General features: G+C 41.5%; 1 protein-coding gene across 3 annotated transcripts in view; it reads left to right on the top strand.

Moving 5' to 3' along the window:
* The window catches only part of GRIP2 (glutamate receptor interacting protein 2), a gene marked incomplete at both ends in the record, with an annotated part of 134,288 nt that overhangs the window by 102,428 nt on the left and 13,897 nt on the right, over positions 1 to 17,963 (top strand). The gene's annotated exons all lie outside the window — the stretch shown is intronic.

Below are 17,963 nucleotides of genomic sequence, written 5' to 3'. Positions count from 1 at the left end.
GTATTAATGGTTGAGGGAATGGGTAAATTAATGGCACAGGCAACGGTTGTATTAATGCTGAGGAAGTAGATGAATTAATGGCCAGGAGAATGGGTGTATTAGTGGCATGAAGCACGGGTATGTTAATGGGTGATGGAATAGATGCATTAATGGCTGAGAGGAGTGGTGAATTAATGGAGAGGCAATGGATGAATTAAGGGCTGAGGGAGTGTGTGTATAAGAGCTGACGGAAGGGGTAAATTAATGTCATGAGGGAATGGGTGACCTAATGGCTAAGGGAATGGGTGTATTAGACGTGAGGGAATGGGTGTATTAATGGCAGAAGGAATAGGTGAATTAATGGCTTAGGGAATGGGTGACATAATGGTCAAGGCAATGGCTCCATAATGGCATGAGGGAATGGATGAACTAATGGCTAAGAGAATGGGTTTTTTAGGCATGAGGGAATTGGTGTATTAGTGGCAGAGGGAAGAGGTGAATTAATGGCTGAGTGAATGTGTAAAGTAATGATTGAGGGAATGAGTGTATTAATGGCTGAAGGAATAGGTGAGTTAATGACTCAGGGTATGGGTGAATTAATGGCTGAGGGCTTGGCTGAATTAATGGTGGAAAGAATGCCTGAATTAATGGTTCAGGGATTGTCTCAATTAATGGCTGAGGAAATGGGTGAATTAATGGATGTGGGAATGTATGTATTAGTGCCTGAGGGAAGTGGTGTATCAAAGGCTGAGGGAATGGTTTAAATAATGGTTTATGATTAGTGGCTAAAGGAAAGTGTGATTGAGTGCCTGAAGGAATGGGAGTATTGAGGGATAAGGCAATGGATAAACTAATGGCTCAGGGACCTGTGAACTAATGATTGAGGTAATGGTGAACTAATGGTTGAGCGAATGGGTTCATAAATGAGAAAGGGAACGGGTGTATTAATGGCATGAGGGCATGGGTGGACTAATTGCAAAGAGAATGGGTGTATTAGGCCTTAGGGAATTGGTGTATTAATGGCTGCCAGAATAGGTGAATTCTGGCTGAGGGAATGTGTGAAGTAATGACTAAAGGAATGAGTGTATTAGTGGCTGAGGGAATAAGTGAGTTAATGACTTAGAGATGAGTGGCTTAATGGCTGAGAGAATGCCTGAATTAATGGCTGAGAGAAAAGGTGAATTAATGGATATGAGAATGGGTGAATTAATGGACGTGGGAATGTGTGTACAGTATTAATAGCTGAGGGAATTGGTGCATGAAAGGCTGAGAGAATGGCTGTATTAATGGCTGAGGGACTAGCTGAAGTAATGGCTGAAGGAATGTTTGCATTAGTGACCTAGGTTATGGGTGTATGAGTGGCTGAGGGAATGGGTGTATTAATGGATGCCGGAGTGTATGATTTAAATGAAATGGAGAGGGACTTGCCTGGCAGTGCAGTGTTTAAGACTTCGCCTTCCAATGCAGGGAGTGTGGGTTTGATACCTGGTCTGGGAGCTAAGGTCCCACATGCCTCACAGCCAAAAACCCGAACATGAAACAGAAGCGATATTGTAGCAGTTTAAAAAGACCTTAAAAATGGTCATCATCAAAAAGAATTTTTTAAACAATAAAATAAAAAAATGCAACGGAGAAATCTGTATTAATGGCTAAGGGACTGGCTGAATTAATGGCTTAGAGAATGGTTGAATTAATGCTGAGAGGATGGGTGCATTGAATGCCTAGTAAATGGGTATATTAGTGGTTGAGGCAATGAGTGAACTAATGGCAGAGGGAATATGTGAATTAATGCCTGAAGTACTGGCTGGACTAGTGGATTACAGTATGGTTGAACTAAGGTGGATAGAATGGCTGAATTAATGGTAGAGGGAATGGGTAAATTAATGGCTGAGGAAATGGATGAATTAATGGCTAGGGATCGGTGAATTAACAGATGGTATGGGTGAATTAATGGATGGAGGAGTGTGTGTATTAATGGTTAAGGGAATTGCTATATCAAAGGCTATGGGAATGGCTGAAATAATGGCTGAGGGATTGGCTGTATTAATGATGGACACAGCAGGTGAATTAATACCTGAGAAAATGGGTGCATTAGTGGCCAAAGATGTGGGTGTATTTGTGGCTGAGAGAATGGGGGAATGTCTGAAGAAACAGTTTAATTAATGGCCGAGAGAATGTCTCAGGGATTGGCTGAATTAATGGGTGAGAGAATGGGTGCATTAGTCACCTAGAAAACGGGTGTTTTACTGTTTGAGGGAATGGGTGAACTAACTTCTTAAGAAATGGGCGAATGTAGCTTATGGAATGGGTGAACTAATAGCTGATGTAATAGGTGAATTAATGCTTGGAGGAACTGGGTGCATTAGTGGCTGAATGACTGAACTTATGGCAGAGAAAAATGGTTGAATTAATGACTTACGGAAATGGTGGGTTAGTGGCTGAGCAGACGGATGAATTAATAGCTGAAGGAAAGTTTGTATTAGGGTTGAGGGTATGCATTAATTAATGCCAAGAGGAAGTGAGTGTATTAATGGCTGAGGGAATAGATGAATTAATGGCTGAAGGAATGGGTGTATTAATGGCATGAGGGAATGTGCATATTATAGATAAGGGGATAGGTGTATTAATGGCTCATGGAATGGGTGTATTAAAGGCTCAGGGAATAGGTGAATTAATGGTTGAGGGGATGGGTAAACTAATGGCTGAGAGAATGGATAAACTAATGGCTGAGGTAGTAAGTGAACTAATTCCTAAGCTAACTAGTGAATTAATGGCTGAGGGAATGAATGAATGAAGGGCTGCAGGAGGCTTATTAGTGGCTGCAAGAATGGGTGAAACAGTGGATGAGAATATGGCTGGCTTAATGTTGTAAAGAATGGGTGAATTAATGGTGAGGAATGGGTGAATTAATGGTGAGGAATGGGTGATTTAGTGGGTGAAGGATTGGCTGAGTTAATGGCTGAGGGAAAACTGAATAAATGGCTGAGGGAATGGGTGAATTTACACCTGAGGTTATAGGTTAATTAATGGCTGAAGGAATGGGTGAATTAAAGGCTGAGGGAGTACTGAATTAACGACTGAGAGAATGGGTGTATTAGTGGGCTGGGAAATCGGTATATCAGTGGTTGAGGGAATGGGTGAACGAATGTCTTAGGAAATGGGTGAATGTAGCTGATGGAATGGGTGAACTAATGGCGGGGGAGTAGGTGAATTAATGCCTGAGGGACTGGGTGCATTAGTGCCTTAGAGAATGAGTGGAAAGAGAAATGGTGGATAGAATGAGTGAAATATGACAGAGGGAATAGGTGAATGAATGATTTACCGAAATCGTGTGTTTGTGGCTGAGAGCATGAGTGAACTAACGGCTGAGAGAATGGATGAATTAATAGGTGGCGGAAAGCTTGTTTGAGGGCCGAGGGAATGGGTGAGTTAATGGCATGAGGAAATGGGTGAATTAATGGCTGAGAGAATGGATATGTTAATGGCTGAGGGAGTAGATGGATTAATGGCTGAGGAAATGGCAGAATAGCTAAGGGAGTCTCTATTACTGCTGAGGAAATGGGTGAATTAATTGCTGAGAGAATGGATATGTTAATGGCTGAGGGAGTGGATGGATTAATGGCTGAGGAAATGGCTGACTAGCTGAGGGAGTCTCTATTACCGCTGAGGGAATGGGTGAATTACTGGCTGAGGGAATCATTATTAGGGACAAGGGAATGGGTGAATAATGGCATGAAGGAATAGGTGTGTCAGTGGCTGAGGTTTATCAACAGCAGAGGGAATGGGTGAGTTAATAGCTGAAGGAATGGGTGGATTATTGCTGAGGGAATGTGTGAAGGAATGGCTGAGGGATTGGCTGAATTAATGGTGCAGAGAATGACTGAATTAATGGCTCAGGGATTGTCCCAATTAATGGCTGAGGAAGTGGCTGATTTAATGCATGTGGGAATGTATGTATTAGTGCCTGAGGGAATTGGTGTATCAAAGGCTGAGGGAATGGCTTAAATAATGGCTGAGGATTAGTGGCTAAATGAAAGTGTGATTGAGTGCCTGAGGGAATGGGAGTATTAAGGGATGGGGCAATGGATAAACTAATGGGTCAGGGACCTGTGAACTAATGATTGAGGTAACAGTGAACTAATGGTTGAGCGAATGGGTTTATAAATGAGAAAGGGAATGGGTGTATTAATGGCATGAGGGCATGTGTGGACTAATTGCTAAGAAAATGGGTGTATTAGGCCTTAGGGAATTGGTGTATTAATGGCTGCCAGAATAGGTGAATTCTGGCTGAGGGAATGTGTGAAGTAAAGACTAAAGGAATGAGTGTATTAGTGGCTGAGGGAATAGGTTAGTTAATGACTTAAAGATGGGTGACTTAATGGCTGAGAGAATGCCTGAATTAATGGCTGAGAGAAAAGGTGAATTAATGGATACGGGAATGTGTGAATTAATGGACGTGGGAATTTGTTTACAGTATTAATAGCTGAGGGAATTGGTGTATGAAAGCCTGAGAGAATGGCTGTATCAATGGCTGAAGGACTAGCTGAAGTAATGGTTGAAGGAATGGGTGCATTAGTGACCTAGTTTATGGTTGTATGAGTGGCTGAGGCAATCGGTGTATTAATGGATGCCGGAGTGTATGATTTAAGTGAAATGGAGAGGGACTTGCCTGGCAGTGCAGTGTTTAAGACTTCGCATTACAATGCACGGGGTGTGGGTTTGATACCTGGTTGGGGAGCTAAGATCCCACAGGCCTCGCGGCCAAAAACCAAAATATAAAACAGAAGCAATATTGTAGCAGTTTAAAAAGACCTTAAAAATGGTCATCATCAAAAAAGTTCTTTTCAACAATAATATAAAAAAATGCAATGGAGAAATGTGTGTATTAATGGCCAAGGGAATGGCTGAGAGAATGGTTGAATTAATGCTGAGAGGATGGGTGCATTGAAGGCCTAGTAAATGGGTGTATTAGTGGTTGAGGGAATGAGTGAACTAATGGCAGAGGGAATATGTGAATTAATGCCTGAAGGACTGGGTGGATTAGTGAATTACAGTATGGGTGAACTAAGGCGGAAAGAGTGGGTGAGGTAATGGTAGAGGGAATAGGTAAATTAATGGCTGAGGAAATGGATGAATTAATGGCTAGGGATGGGTGAATTAACAGATGGGTATGGCTGAATTAATGGATGGAGGAGTGTATGTATTAATGGTTAAGGGAATTGTTATACCAAAGGCCATGATAATGGCTGAGGGATTGGCTGTTTTAATGACTGACACAGCAGGTGAATTAATACCTGAGAAAATGCGTGCATTAATGGCTGAAGATGTGGGTGTATTTGTGGCTGAGAGAATGGGGGAATATCTGAAGAAATAGTTTAATTAATGGCTGAGAGAATGTCTCAGGGATTGGCTGAATTAATGGGTGAGAGAATAGGTGCATTAGTCGCCTAGAAAACGGGTGTATTACTGTTTGAGGGAATGGGTGAACTAATTTCTTAAGAAATGGGCGAATGTAGCTTATAGAATGGGTGAACTACTGACTGATGTAATAGGTGAATTAATGCTTGGAGGAACTGGGTGCATTAGTGGCTTAGAGAATGAGTGAACTTATGGCAGAAAAAAATGGGTGAATTAATGACTTACGGAAATGGTGGGTTAGTGGCTGAGCGGATGGATGAATTAATAGGTGAAGGAAAGTTTGTATTAGGGTTGAGAGTATGCACTAATTAATGCCAAGAGGAAGTGAGTGTATTAATGGCTGAGGGAATAGATGAATTAATGGCTGAAGGAATGGGTGTATTAATGGCATGAGGGAATGTGTATATTATAGATAAGGGGATAGGTGTATTAATGGCTCAGGGAATGGGTGTTTTAAAGGCTCAGGGAATAGGTGAATTAATGGTTGAGGGGATGGGTAAACTAATGGCTGAGAGAATGGATAAACTAATGGCTGAGGTAGTGAGTGAACTAATTCCTAAGTTAACTAGTGAATTAATGGCTGAGGGAATGAATGAGTGAATGGCTGCAGGAGGTGTATTAGTGGCTGCAAGAATGGGTGAAACAGTGGATGAGAATATGGCTGGCTTAATGTTGGAGAGAATGGGTGAATTAATGGTGAGGAATGGGTGATTTAGTGGGTGAAGGATTGGCTGAGTTAATGGCTGAGGGAAAACTGAATAAATGGCTGAGGGAATGGGTGAATTAATGGAGGTGTGCATGAGTGTGAATTAGTGGATGGGGGAATGTGTGTATTAATGGTTGAGGGAATTGGTGTATCAAAGGCTTTGGGAATGGATGAAATAATGGCTGAGGGACTGGCTGAATTAATGGCGGGTATATATGTGAACTAACTGCTGAGTGAATGGGTGTCTAGGCATAAAACAATTGGTGTATTAATGGCTGATGGAATGGGTGAATTAATGGTTGAAAGAATGGGTGCATTAGTGGCCTAGAAAATGGGTGTATTAGTGTTTGAGGGAATGGTTGTATTAATGGCATGAGACAATGGGTATATTATAGATGAAGGAATAGGTGTATCAATGGCTCAGGGAATGGGTGTATTAAGGGCTGAGGGATAAGGTGAATTAATAGTTGAGTTAATGGGTGGATTGTTGCCTGAGGAAATGGGTGAACTAATTCCTATGGTAATCAGTAAACTAATGGATGAGGGGATGGATGAATGAATAGCTGCCTGGAAGAGGTGTATTAGTGGCTGAAAGAATGGGTGAAATAATGGGTGATAAAATGGCTGACTTAATGGTGGACAGAATGGATGAATTAATGGCTGACGGAATGAGTCATAACAGCTGAGGGAATGGGTGAATTAATGTGGAGGGAATGGCTGTATTAGTGGATGAGGGAATGGATGAACTAGTGGCATGAGGGAATGGGTACATTAATGGATTGAAGAATGGGTGTATTAATGGATGAGGGAAAGCAGAGGGAGAGGGTGAGTTAATAGCTGAGTGAATGAATGTCTTTGAGTCTAATGGAATGGGTGAACCAATGTCTTAGGAAATGGGTGAATGTGGCTGTCGAAATGGCTGAACTAATATCTGAGGGAATAGGTGAATTAATGCCTGAGGGAATGGTTGAATTAACACCTGAGGGTATAGGTTAATTAATGGCTGAAGGAATGGGTGCATTAAAGGCTGAGGGAGTACTGAGTTAACGACTGAGAGAATGGGTGTATTAGTGGGCTTGGAAATCAGTATATCAGTGGCTGAGGGAATGGGTGAACAAATGTCTTAGGAAATGGGTGAATGTAGCTGATGGAATGGGTGAACTAACAGCTGGGGAATAGGTGTATTAATGCCTGAGGGACTGGGTGCATTAGTGCCTTAGAGAATGAGTGGAAAGAGAAATGGTGGATAGAATGAGTGAAATATGGCAGAGGGAATAGGTGAATGAATGGTTTACGGAAATCGTGTATTTGTGGCTGAGAGCGTGAGTGAACTAACGGCTGAGAGAATGGATGAATTAATAGGTGGCGGAAAGCTTGTTTGAGGGCCAAGGGAATGGGTGAGTTAATGGCATGAGGAAATGGGTGAATTAATGGCTGAGAGAATGGATATGTTAATGGCTGAGGGAGTGGATGGATTAATGGCTGAGGAAATGGCTGACTAGCTGAGGGAGTCTCTATTGCCGCTGAGGGAATGGGTGAATTACTGGCTGAGGGAATCATTATTAGGGACAAGGGAATGGGTGAATAATGGCATGAAGGAATAGGTGTGTCAGTGGCTGAGGTTTATCAACAGCAGAGGGAATGGGTGAGTTAATAGCTGAAGAAATGGGTGAATTATGGCTGAGGGAATGTGTGAAGGAATGGCTGAGGGATTGGCTGAATTAATGGGTGTGGGAATGTGTATTAATGGCTGATGGAATTGGTGTATCAAAAGCTGAAAGGATGGCTGGATTAATGGCTGAGGGAATAGTTTAAGTAATGGCTGAAGGAATAGGTGAATTAAGGGCTGAAGTGGTGGGTGAATTAAAGGGTGAAGAAATGCATGTAGTAGTTTTTGAGGGAATAAATGAACAATGGCTGAGCGATGCGTGTATCAGTGTCATGAGGGAATGGATGTATCAGTGGCATGAGGAAATGGGTGAATGAATGGCTAAGGGAATGAGTGAATTAGTGGCTATGGAATGGGTTTATTAGTGGCTAAGGGAATGAGTGTAATAATGACTGAAGGATAGGGTGTATTAATGGTTGAGGGAATGGGTAAATTAATGGCAGGAGGCAACAGTTGTATTAATGCTGATGAAATAGCTGAATTAATGGTCGGGAGAATGGGTGTATTAATGGCATGAAGCACGGGTATATTAATGGGTGATGGAATGGATGAATTAATGGCTGAGAGGAGTGGTGAATTAATGGAGAGGCAATGGATGAATTAAGGGCTGAGGGAGTGTGTGTATAAGAGCTGAAGGAAGGGGTAAATTAATGTCATGAGGGAATGGGTGACCTAATGGTTAAGGGAATGGGTGTATTAGATGTGAGGGAATGGGTGTATTAATGGTGGAAGGAATAGGTGAATTAATGGCTTAGGGATTGGGTGAACTTTGGCTGAAGGTATAGGTAAATTAATGGCTGAAGTAATGGGTGAGTTAATGGCAAGGGAATGGGTGGATGAATGGCATAAGGAAATGGCTATATTAATGCCTGTTGGAATAGATAAATTAATAGCTGAGGCAATGGTTGAATTTATGGCTGCGTGAATGCATGTATTCGTTTTTGAGGAAATAAATGAACAACCGCCGAGGGATGGGTGTATCGGTATCTTGAAGGAAAGTTGTATTAATGGCTGAGGGAATGGATGAATTATTTGCTGTGGGAAGAGGTCAATTAATGTTGAGGGAATGGGTGAATTTTGGCTGAGGGGGTGGGTGAACTACTTCTAATAGAATTAGTGAATTAATGGCTGAAGGAATGGATAAATGAATAGCTGCAGAATAAGTGTATTAGTGGCTGAAAGAATGGGTGAAATAATGGAAGATAAAATGGCTGACTTAATGGTGATGAGTATGGCTGAATTAATGGCTGAGGGAATGGCTTAGTTAAATAGCTGAGGGAAACCGGTGAGTTAATGGCTGAATGAATGGGAGTATTATAGTTTAAAGGAACAGGTAAACTAGAGGGTGAACTAAGTCGTAGGAAATTGGTGAATGTGGCTGATGGAATGGGTGGTGTAAGGGCTGAGGGAATAGGTGAATTAATGCCTGGGGGAATGGGTGAATTAATGGCTGAGAGTATAGGTGAATTAAGGGCTGAGGGAATGGGGAATTAAAGGCTGAGGGATGGGCTGAATTAATGAATGAGGGATTTACTTAATTAATGGTTTAAGGAATGCCTGAATTAATGGCTAAGGGAATGGGTCAATTATGGAGGCCTGAATAGGTAATAAAAGGATTGGGGAATCTGTATTAATGGTTGAGGGAATTGGTGTATCAGAGGCTAAGTAAATGGCTGAATTAATGGCTGAGGGACTGGCTGAATTAATGTCTGAAGGAATGAGTAAATTAATTGATGGGGGGATGTATGTATTAATGGCTAAAGTAATAGGTGATTTAATGTAATAGGTGAATTAATGGCTGAGGGGTGGGCTGAATTAATGGCTACGGGAAAGGGTGAATTAAAGGCAGAGAGAATGTGTGTATAGGGCTGAGGGAATGGGTAAATTAATAGCATGCGGAAATGGGTGTATTAGTGGCTGAGGAAATGGGTGAATTAATGGCCAAGCTAATGACTATTAATAACATGAGGGAATGGGTGAACAAATCACTGAGGGAATAGGTGTATTAATGACTAAGGAATGGGTGAATTAATGGCTGAGTGAATGGGTGTATTGGGGGCTGAGGGAATGGGTGAATTAATGGCTGAGGAAATGGGTGCACTAATGGCTGAGGGAAGGGGTGTATTAATGTCATGAGGGAATGGGTATATAATGGCTGTGGGAATGGGTGAATTAATGGCAGAGAGGAGTGGTGAATTAGGGCATGAGGAAATGTGTGTATTAATGGCCGAGGCAATAGATGCATTAATGACAGAGGGAATTGCTGTATTAATGGTATGAGGGGATGGGTATATTAATGGATGAAGAAATGGGTGTATCAGTGGCTGAGGGAATGTGTGAACCAGTTCCTGAGGGCATGGGTGTATTAGGCATAAGGAAATTGGTGTAAAATGGTTGAGGTTCTAAGTGAATTAATGGCTGAGAGAATGGCTAAATTAATGAATTCGGGATTGGATAAATTATTGGCTACGGGAATGTCTGAATTAATGTCTGAGGGAATGGGTAAATTAAGGGATGGGGGATGTGTGTATTAGTGGTTGCGGGAACTGTTGTTTCAAAGGCTGAGGGAATGGTTGAGTAATCATTAAAGGGAAGGGAGAATCAGTGGCTGATGGAATGAATGAATTAACAGCTGAAGGAATTGGTGATTTAAATACAGATGGAATGGGTGTATTAATGGCTGAGGGATTAGCTGAGTTAATGGCTGAGGATATGGGTGAACTAATCAGTGACCGAATGCGTAGGTATATGAGGCATAAAGGTGTATTAATGACTGAGGGAATAGGTGTAATAATGGCAGAGGGATTGGCTGAATTAATGACTGAGGGAATGGGTGAATAAGTGACTGAGAGAACGGTTGCAATAGTGGCTGAAAAATTGGTGTATTAGTGGTTGAGGGAATGGGTGAACTAATGTCTTAGGAAATGGGTGAATATGGCTGTCAGAATGAGTGCACTAATGGCTGAGAGAATGCGTGAATCAATCCCTGAGGAACTGGGTGCATTAGTGGCTTAGACAGTGAGTGAACTAATGGCAAAAAGAATGTGTGAATTAATGGCAGGGGCAATGGGTGAATTAATGACTTCCTCAAATGGTATATTGGTGGCTGAGAGAACTGGGTAAACTAATGGCTGAGAGAATGTACATATTAATAGCTGACGAAAAGGTATTAGGACTGATGGATTGCATGAATTAATGGCATGAGGAAATGGGTGTATTAATGGCTGAGAAATGGGTGATTTCATGACTGAGGGGATGTGTGAAGTAATGGCTGAGGAAATGAGTGTATTAATGGCTGAGGGAATAGATGAATTAATGCCTGAGGAACTGGGTGCATTAGTGGTTGGACAATAAGTAAACTAATGGCAGAAAGAATGGGTGAATTAATGGCAGAAGTAATGGGTGAATTAACGACTTCTGGAAATGGTGTATTGATGGCTGAGAGAACGGGAGAACTAATGGCTGAGAGAATGGATGTATTAATAGCTGACGAAAAGTTTGTATTAGGACTGGCGGCTTGTGTGAATTAACGGCATGAGGAAATGGGTATATTAATGGCTGAGAGAATGGGTGAATTCATGGCTGAGGGAATGTGTGAAGTAATGGCTGAGGGAATGAGTGTATTAATGACTGAGGGAATAGGTGAGTTAATGACTGAGGGAATGGGTGAATTAATGGCTTAAGCATTGGCTGAATAAATGGCTGAGAGAATACCACAATTAATGGCTGAGGGTAAGAGTGAATTAATGGATGTGGGCATTGTGTGTATTAATGGCTGAAGGTACTGGTGTATCAAAATCTGAAGGAATGGTTGAATAAATGGCTGAGGAAATAGTTGAATAACAGCTGAAAATGGGTAAATTAATGACTTATGGAATGGGTGAATTAATGGCTTAGGGAATGGGTGAATTAATGGCTGAGGGAATGAGTGAAATAAGGACTGAATGGATGAATTAAAGGCTAAGGGAATGTGGGTATTATGGCTGAAGAAATGGGTAAATTAATGGCCTGAAGAAATGAGTGTATTAGTCACGGAGGGAATGGGTATATTTGTAGGTGAGGGAATGGATGAATTAATGGTGAAGGAATGGGTGTAGTAAGGGCTGAGGCAATGGATAAACTAATGGCTAAGGGAATCTGTGAATTAATGATTGAGGGAATGGTGAACCAATGGCTTAAGGATTGGGTTTATTAATGACATGAGGGAATGGGAGTATTAATGTCATGAGGGAATGGGTGAACTAATCACTAAAGGAATGGGTTTATTAGGCCTGAGGGTATTGGTGTATTAATGGCTGATGGAATAGGTGAATTAATGGCTAAGGGAATGAGTGTATTAATGGCTGAGGTAATAGGTGAGTTAATGATGCAGGGAAAGAGTGAATCAATGGCTGAGGGATTGGCTGAATTAATGGCTAAGGGAAAGGGTGAATTAATGGCTGAGAGGATGGGTGTATTAATGGCATGAGGCAATGGGTATATTAATGTGTGATGGAATGGATGAATTAATGGAGAGGGAATGGGTGAATTAAAGGGTGAGGGAATGGGTGAATTAAAGGGTGAGGGAATGTGTGTATAGGGCTGAGGGAACAGGTAAATTAATGGCATGAGGAAATGTGTGTATTAATGACTGAGGGAATAGACAATTTAATGCCTGAGCTTATGGGTGTATTAATGGCATGAGGGATAGGTGTATTAATTGATGAAGGAATGGGTGTATCAATGGCTGATGGAATGGGGGAATTAATCGCTGAGGGAATAGGTGTATTAGTGGCTGAGGGGATGGGTGAATTAATGGCTGAGAGGACTGGTGAATTAATGGCATGAGGAAATGTGTAATGGCTGAGGGAATAGATGAATTAATGACTGAGGGAATGGGTGTATTAATGGCATGAGGGAATGGGTATATTAATGGATGAAGGAAAGGGTGTATCAATGGCTGAGAGAATGTGTGAAATAATCATGAGGGGATGTGTGTATTAGGCATGAGAAATTGATGTAAAAATGGCTGAGGGTATAGGTGAATTAATGGTTGAGGGTATAAGTGGATTAATCGCTGAGGGAATGGCTGAATTAATGGATTCAGGATTGGCTGAATTATTGGCTTCTGGGAATGTCTGAATTAATGTCTGAGGGAATGGCTAAATTAATGGTTGGGGGGATATGTGTATTAACAGTTGCGGGAACTGGTGTTTCAAAGGCTGAAGGAATGGTTGAGTAATGGTTAAAGGGAAGGGAGAATCAGTGGCTGAGGGAATGAGTATAATGATAGCTAAAGGAATTGGTGATTTAAATTCAGATGGAATGGGTCTATTAATGGCTGAGGGAATGGTTGAAATAATTGCTGAATTAACAGGTGAAGTAATGGCATGAGGGAATGGGTGTATTAATGGCTGTGGGAAGGGGTGAATTAATGGCTGAGGGAATGGATGTATTAGACCTGTGGGAATTGGTTTATTAATGGCTGAAGGTATAGGTGAGTTAATGGCTCAGGAAATGGGTGAATTATTGGCTGAGGGAATATGTGAAGTAATGGATGAGGGAATGTATTAACTAATGGCTGAGGGAATGAGTATATAATGGCTAAGGCAATAGGTGAGGGCATGGTGAATTAATGGCTGAGGGGTTGGCTGAATTAATGGCTGAGTGAAAGGGTGAATTAGTGAATCCAGGCATGGCTGAATTAATGGCTGGCAGAATGGGTGAATTAATGGCTGAGGTAATGGTGTTTTAGTGGTGGAGTAAATGGAATCATTAATGGCTGAGCAAATGGAATCATTAATGGCTGAGGGAATGGGTATATTGGTGGCTGTGGGAATGAGTGAATTAATGGCTGAGGGAAGGGGTGAATTAATGGGTGTATTAATGGCTGAGGGAATAGATGAATTGATGGCTTAGGGAATCATATTAATAGCATGGGGGAATTGGTGACCCATTAGGGAATGGTTCATTACTGGCACTAGAAAATGGGTGAAGTAATGGCTGAGGCAGTGGATGTATTGGGATGAGGAACTTGGTGTATTAATGGCTGAGGGAATAGGTGAATTAATCATTTAGGGAACAAGATAAAAAGCCCAGAAATAAACCCACGCACCTATGGTCAATTATCTACAACAAAAGAGGCAAGACTATAAAATGGAGGAAAGACAATCTCTTCAATAAATGGTGCTGGAAACACTGGACTGCTACATGTGCAAAAATGGAATTAGAACATTCTTTAACACTATACACAAGAATAACTCAAAATGGATTAAAGACCTAAATGTAAGACCAGATACCATAAAACTCTTAGAGGAAAACATAGGTGGAACACTCTGACATAAATTGCAGCAATATCTTTTTCGATCCATCTCCCAGAGTAATGGAAGTAAAAACAAAAACAAATGGGACCTAATTAAACTGAAAAGCTTTTGCACAGCAAAGGAAATCATAAACAGAACAAAAAGACAGCCCAGAGAATGGGAGAAAATATTTGCTAACAATGTGACAGACAAAGGATTAATCTCTAAAATTTACAAACAACCCAATCAAAAAATGGGCAGAAGATCTAAAGAGACATTTCTCCAAAGAAGACATACAGATGGCCAACAGGCACATGAAAAGATGCTCAAGATCACTAATTATTAGAGAAATGCAAATCAAAACTACAATGAGGTATCACCTCACACCAGTTGGAATGGCCATCACCAAAATATCTGCAAACAATAAATGCTGGAGAGGGTGTGGAGAAAAGGGAACACTGCTGCACTGTTGGTGGGAATGTAAATTGGTGCAGCCACTATGGAGAACAGTATGGAGGTTCCTTAAAAAAACTAAAAATAGAGCTACCATATGATCCAGCAATCCCACTCTTTGGCATATATCCACTGAAAAACATGGTTCGAAAGGATACATACACCCCAATGTTCATTGTAGCACTGTTTACAATAGCCAAGACATGGAAGCAACCTAAACTTCCATCAGCAGAAGAATGGATAAAGAAGATGTACATATATGCAATGGAATATTTCTCAGCTATTAAAAAGAATGACATAAAGCCACTTGTAGCAACATGGATGGACCTGGAGAATATTATACTAAGTGAAGTAAGTCAGGCAGAGAAAAACAAATATATGATATTGCTTATATGCAGCATACAAAAAAAGATAACAAATAAACTTATTTACAAAACAGAAACGGACTGACAGACTTAGAGAACGAAATTATGGTTACCAAGGGGGATGGTGGGCAGGAAGGGATAGATTGGGAGTTTGGGATTGACGTGTACACACTGCTATATTTAAAATAAAGTGCCTTTCCAGGCTTCCCTGGTGGCACAGTGGCTAAGAATCCGCCTGCCAATTCAGGGGACACGGGTTCGAGCCCTGGTCCGGGAAGATCCCACATGCTGCAGAGCAACTAAGCCTGTGTGCCACAACTACTGAGCCTGAGGTCTAGAGCCCGTGAGCCACAACTACTGAGTCTGTGTGCCACAACTACTGAAGCCCACACGCCTACAGTCTGTGCTCCACAACAAGAGAAGCCACTGCAGTGAGAAGCCCATGCACTGCAACAAAGAGTAGCCCCAGCTCACCACAACTAGAGAAAGCCTGCACGCAGCAGTGAAGACCCAACGCAGCCAAAAATAAATAAAATAAATAAAGTGCCTTTCCATGAAAAAAAAATAGAAGAAATGAATATTAGATTATTTCTATTTGACAAGGGAATATTACTGTTGAGATTTTCAAAAGTGATGTGTTTGGAAATGTTCTTGTTTCTCCCAGTATATATAATTGGTAGATATACCTATTTACTGCTCTGAAAGGCAAGCCATTCTATCTGACCAGATATTTTCTAAGTTATTAGTGAAAATAAGACATATTTAGGTAGGGGCACTAATGAGGCTGTTAGGCAGGGCTGGACCCAGCAGTTTTCTTATGTTACTCTGCTGATTTGTGTTTCTTTGGTTAGGTGTCTTCTCACTGCTGTTCCTGGCTCTGTATCCCAGGGGACAGTTGCTTTTTTGTCTCTGTAAGAACAGGAACAATGGATATCAGTAGATATTCAATGCAGCTTTGATAAATCTGATCCTTAGAAACTGTAAAAACAAAACAAAAAACTCCTCAATTTTACCCCAATAATGACATAACTTGAAATTTTCACCTAATGTAAGAGCTCTCAGAGAACATATATTCTAGAAAGGCAAGAGTCTATTTCAGAGCACAGAATCTAGAGCCAGATTGCTTGTAACTGCACCATTTACTAAGTTGTGACTGTGAACAACTTACCTCAGTGCTTCAATTTCTTCATCTGCAAAATTGTTAAAATATCACCTGTATCATAAAGTTGTTATGAAGGTTATGTGAGTTTAATAAAAGTAAAGTGCTTTGAAAAAAAATCATTGAGGGAATGGGTGAAGTAATGGCTGAGAGAATGGGTGTTTTAGTGGCTGAGGGAATGTGACTTAATGGCTGAGGTGAAGCCTGAAATAATGGCTGACAGAATGTTTGAAATACTGGCTGAGGGAATGAGTGAATTAATGGCTGGGGGAAAGGGTGAATTAATAGCTGAGGGAATGGATGAATTTAAAAGGCTGAGTGAGGGCTTCCCTGGTGGCGCAGTGGTTGAGAGTCCACCTGCCGATGCAGGGGACACGGGTTCGTGTCCCGGTCCGGGAAGATCCCACATGCCACGGAGCGGCTGGGCCCGTGAGCCATGGCCGCTGAGCCTGCGCATCTGGAGCCTGTGCTCCGCAACGGGAGAGGCCACAACAGTGAGAGGCCCGTGTACTGCAAAAAAAAAAGAAAAAAAAAAGGCTGAGTGAATGAGTGTATTAATGGCATGAAGGAAAGGTGAACTAAAGGCTGAGGGAATGGTGAATTAATGGCTGAGGAAATAGGTGAATTGATGGCTGGGGGAATGGCTGAATGAATGGCCGAGGGAATGGGTGAAATGATGGCATGAGGCAATGTGTGTATTAATGACTGAGGGAATGGATGAATTAACGGCTGGGGAATGGGTGAACTAATGGCTGAGGGAAGAGGTGAATTAATGGCTAGGAGAGGTGTGAATTAATTGCATGAGGAAATGGATGTATTAATGGCATGAGGGAATGGATATATTAAAGGAAAAGGGAATGGGTGTGTTAATGGCTGCGGGAGTAGGTGAATTAATGCCTGATTAAATGGGTGAATTAATGGCTAAAGTAACTGGTGAAATAATAGCAGAGGGAGTGGATTAAGTATGGCTGAGGGAATGGGTATGTTAATGGCAGAGGGAATGGTCTGTTAGTGGCATGAATGAATGAATGGGTCAACTAATTGGTGAGGGAATGGGTGTTAACGGCATGAGGGAGTTGTATTAATGGCTGAGGGAAGAGGTGAATTAATTGCAGAGTGAATGACTGAATGAATGGCTGAGGGAATGGGTGTATTAATGCCATGAGGGAATTAGTGTATTATGCCTGGTTGATGGGTGAATTAATGGCTGATGAAATGAGTAAATTAATGGCTGGGGGAATGGGGGAATTAATGGGTGATGGAATGGGTGAATTGACGGCTGAGAGAATGGAGAATCAATAGCTGAGGGAATGGATGAATTAATGGCTGAGGGAATTGGTGTATTAAATCCATGAAGGAATGGGTGAACTAATGGCTGTGGTAATGGGTATGATAGTGCCTTTGGGATTGGATGTGTTATTAGCATGAGTGAATGGGTGAACTAATGATTGAGGGAATGGGTGAATTAATGGCTTAGGGAACAGGTGTATTAGTTGCTGAGGGAATTGTTGTATTAATGGCATGATGGAATGGGTGTATTGATGCCTGTAGGAATGGATGAATTAATGGCTGAGGGGAGGGGTGAATTAATGGCTATGCAATATATGTATTAGAGCTGAGGGAAATGGGTGATTAACAGTATGAGGAAATGGGTGTATTAATGGCCGAGGAAATAGGTGAATTAATGGGAGAGAGTGTGAAGTAATGGATGTGGAAATGTGTGTATTAATAGGTGAGTGAATAAGTGAATCAATGGCATGAGGGAATGAGTGTGTTAATAGCTGAGGGATTAGGTGATTTAATGGCTGAGGGAGTGAATGTATTAATGGCATGTGGGAATGGGTCAATTAATGGATGAGGGAATGGGTAAATTAATGCCTGAGGAAATGGGTGTATTAATGGCTTATAAAATGGGTGAATTAATGGCTAAGGG

This window comes from Hyperoodon ampullatus (assembly GCF_949752795.1).
Source record: "Hyperoodon ampullatus genome assembly, chromosome: 10".
NCBI lineage: Eukaryota > Metazoa > Chordata > Mammalia > Artiodactyla > Ziphiidae > Hyperoodon > Hyperoodon ampullatus.
Note: the sequence above shows the minus strand (reverse complement) of the source record. Positions and strands in the feature narration are given on the sequence as shown.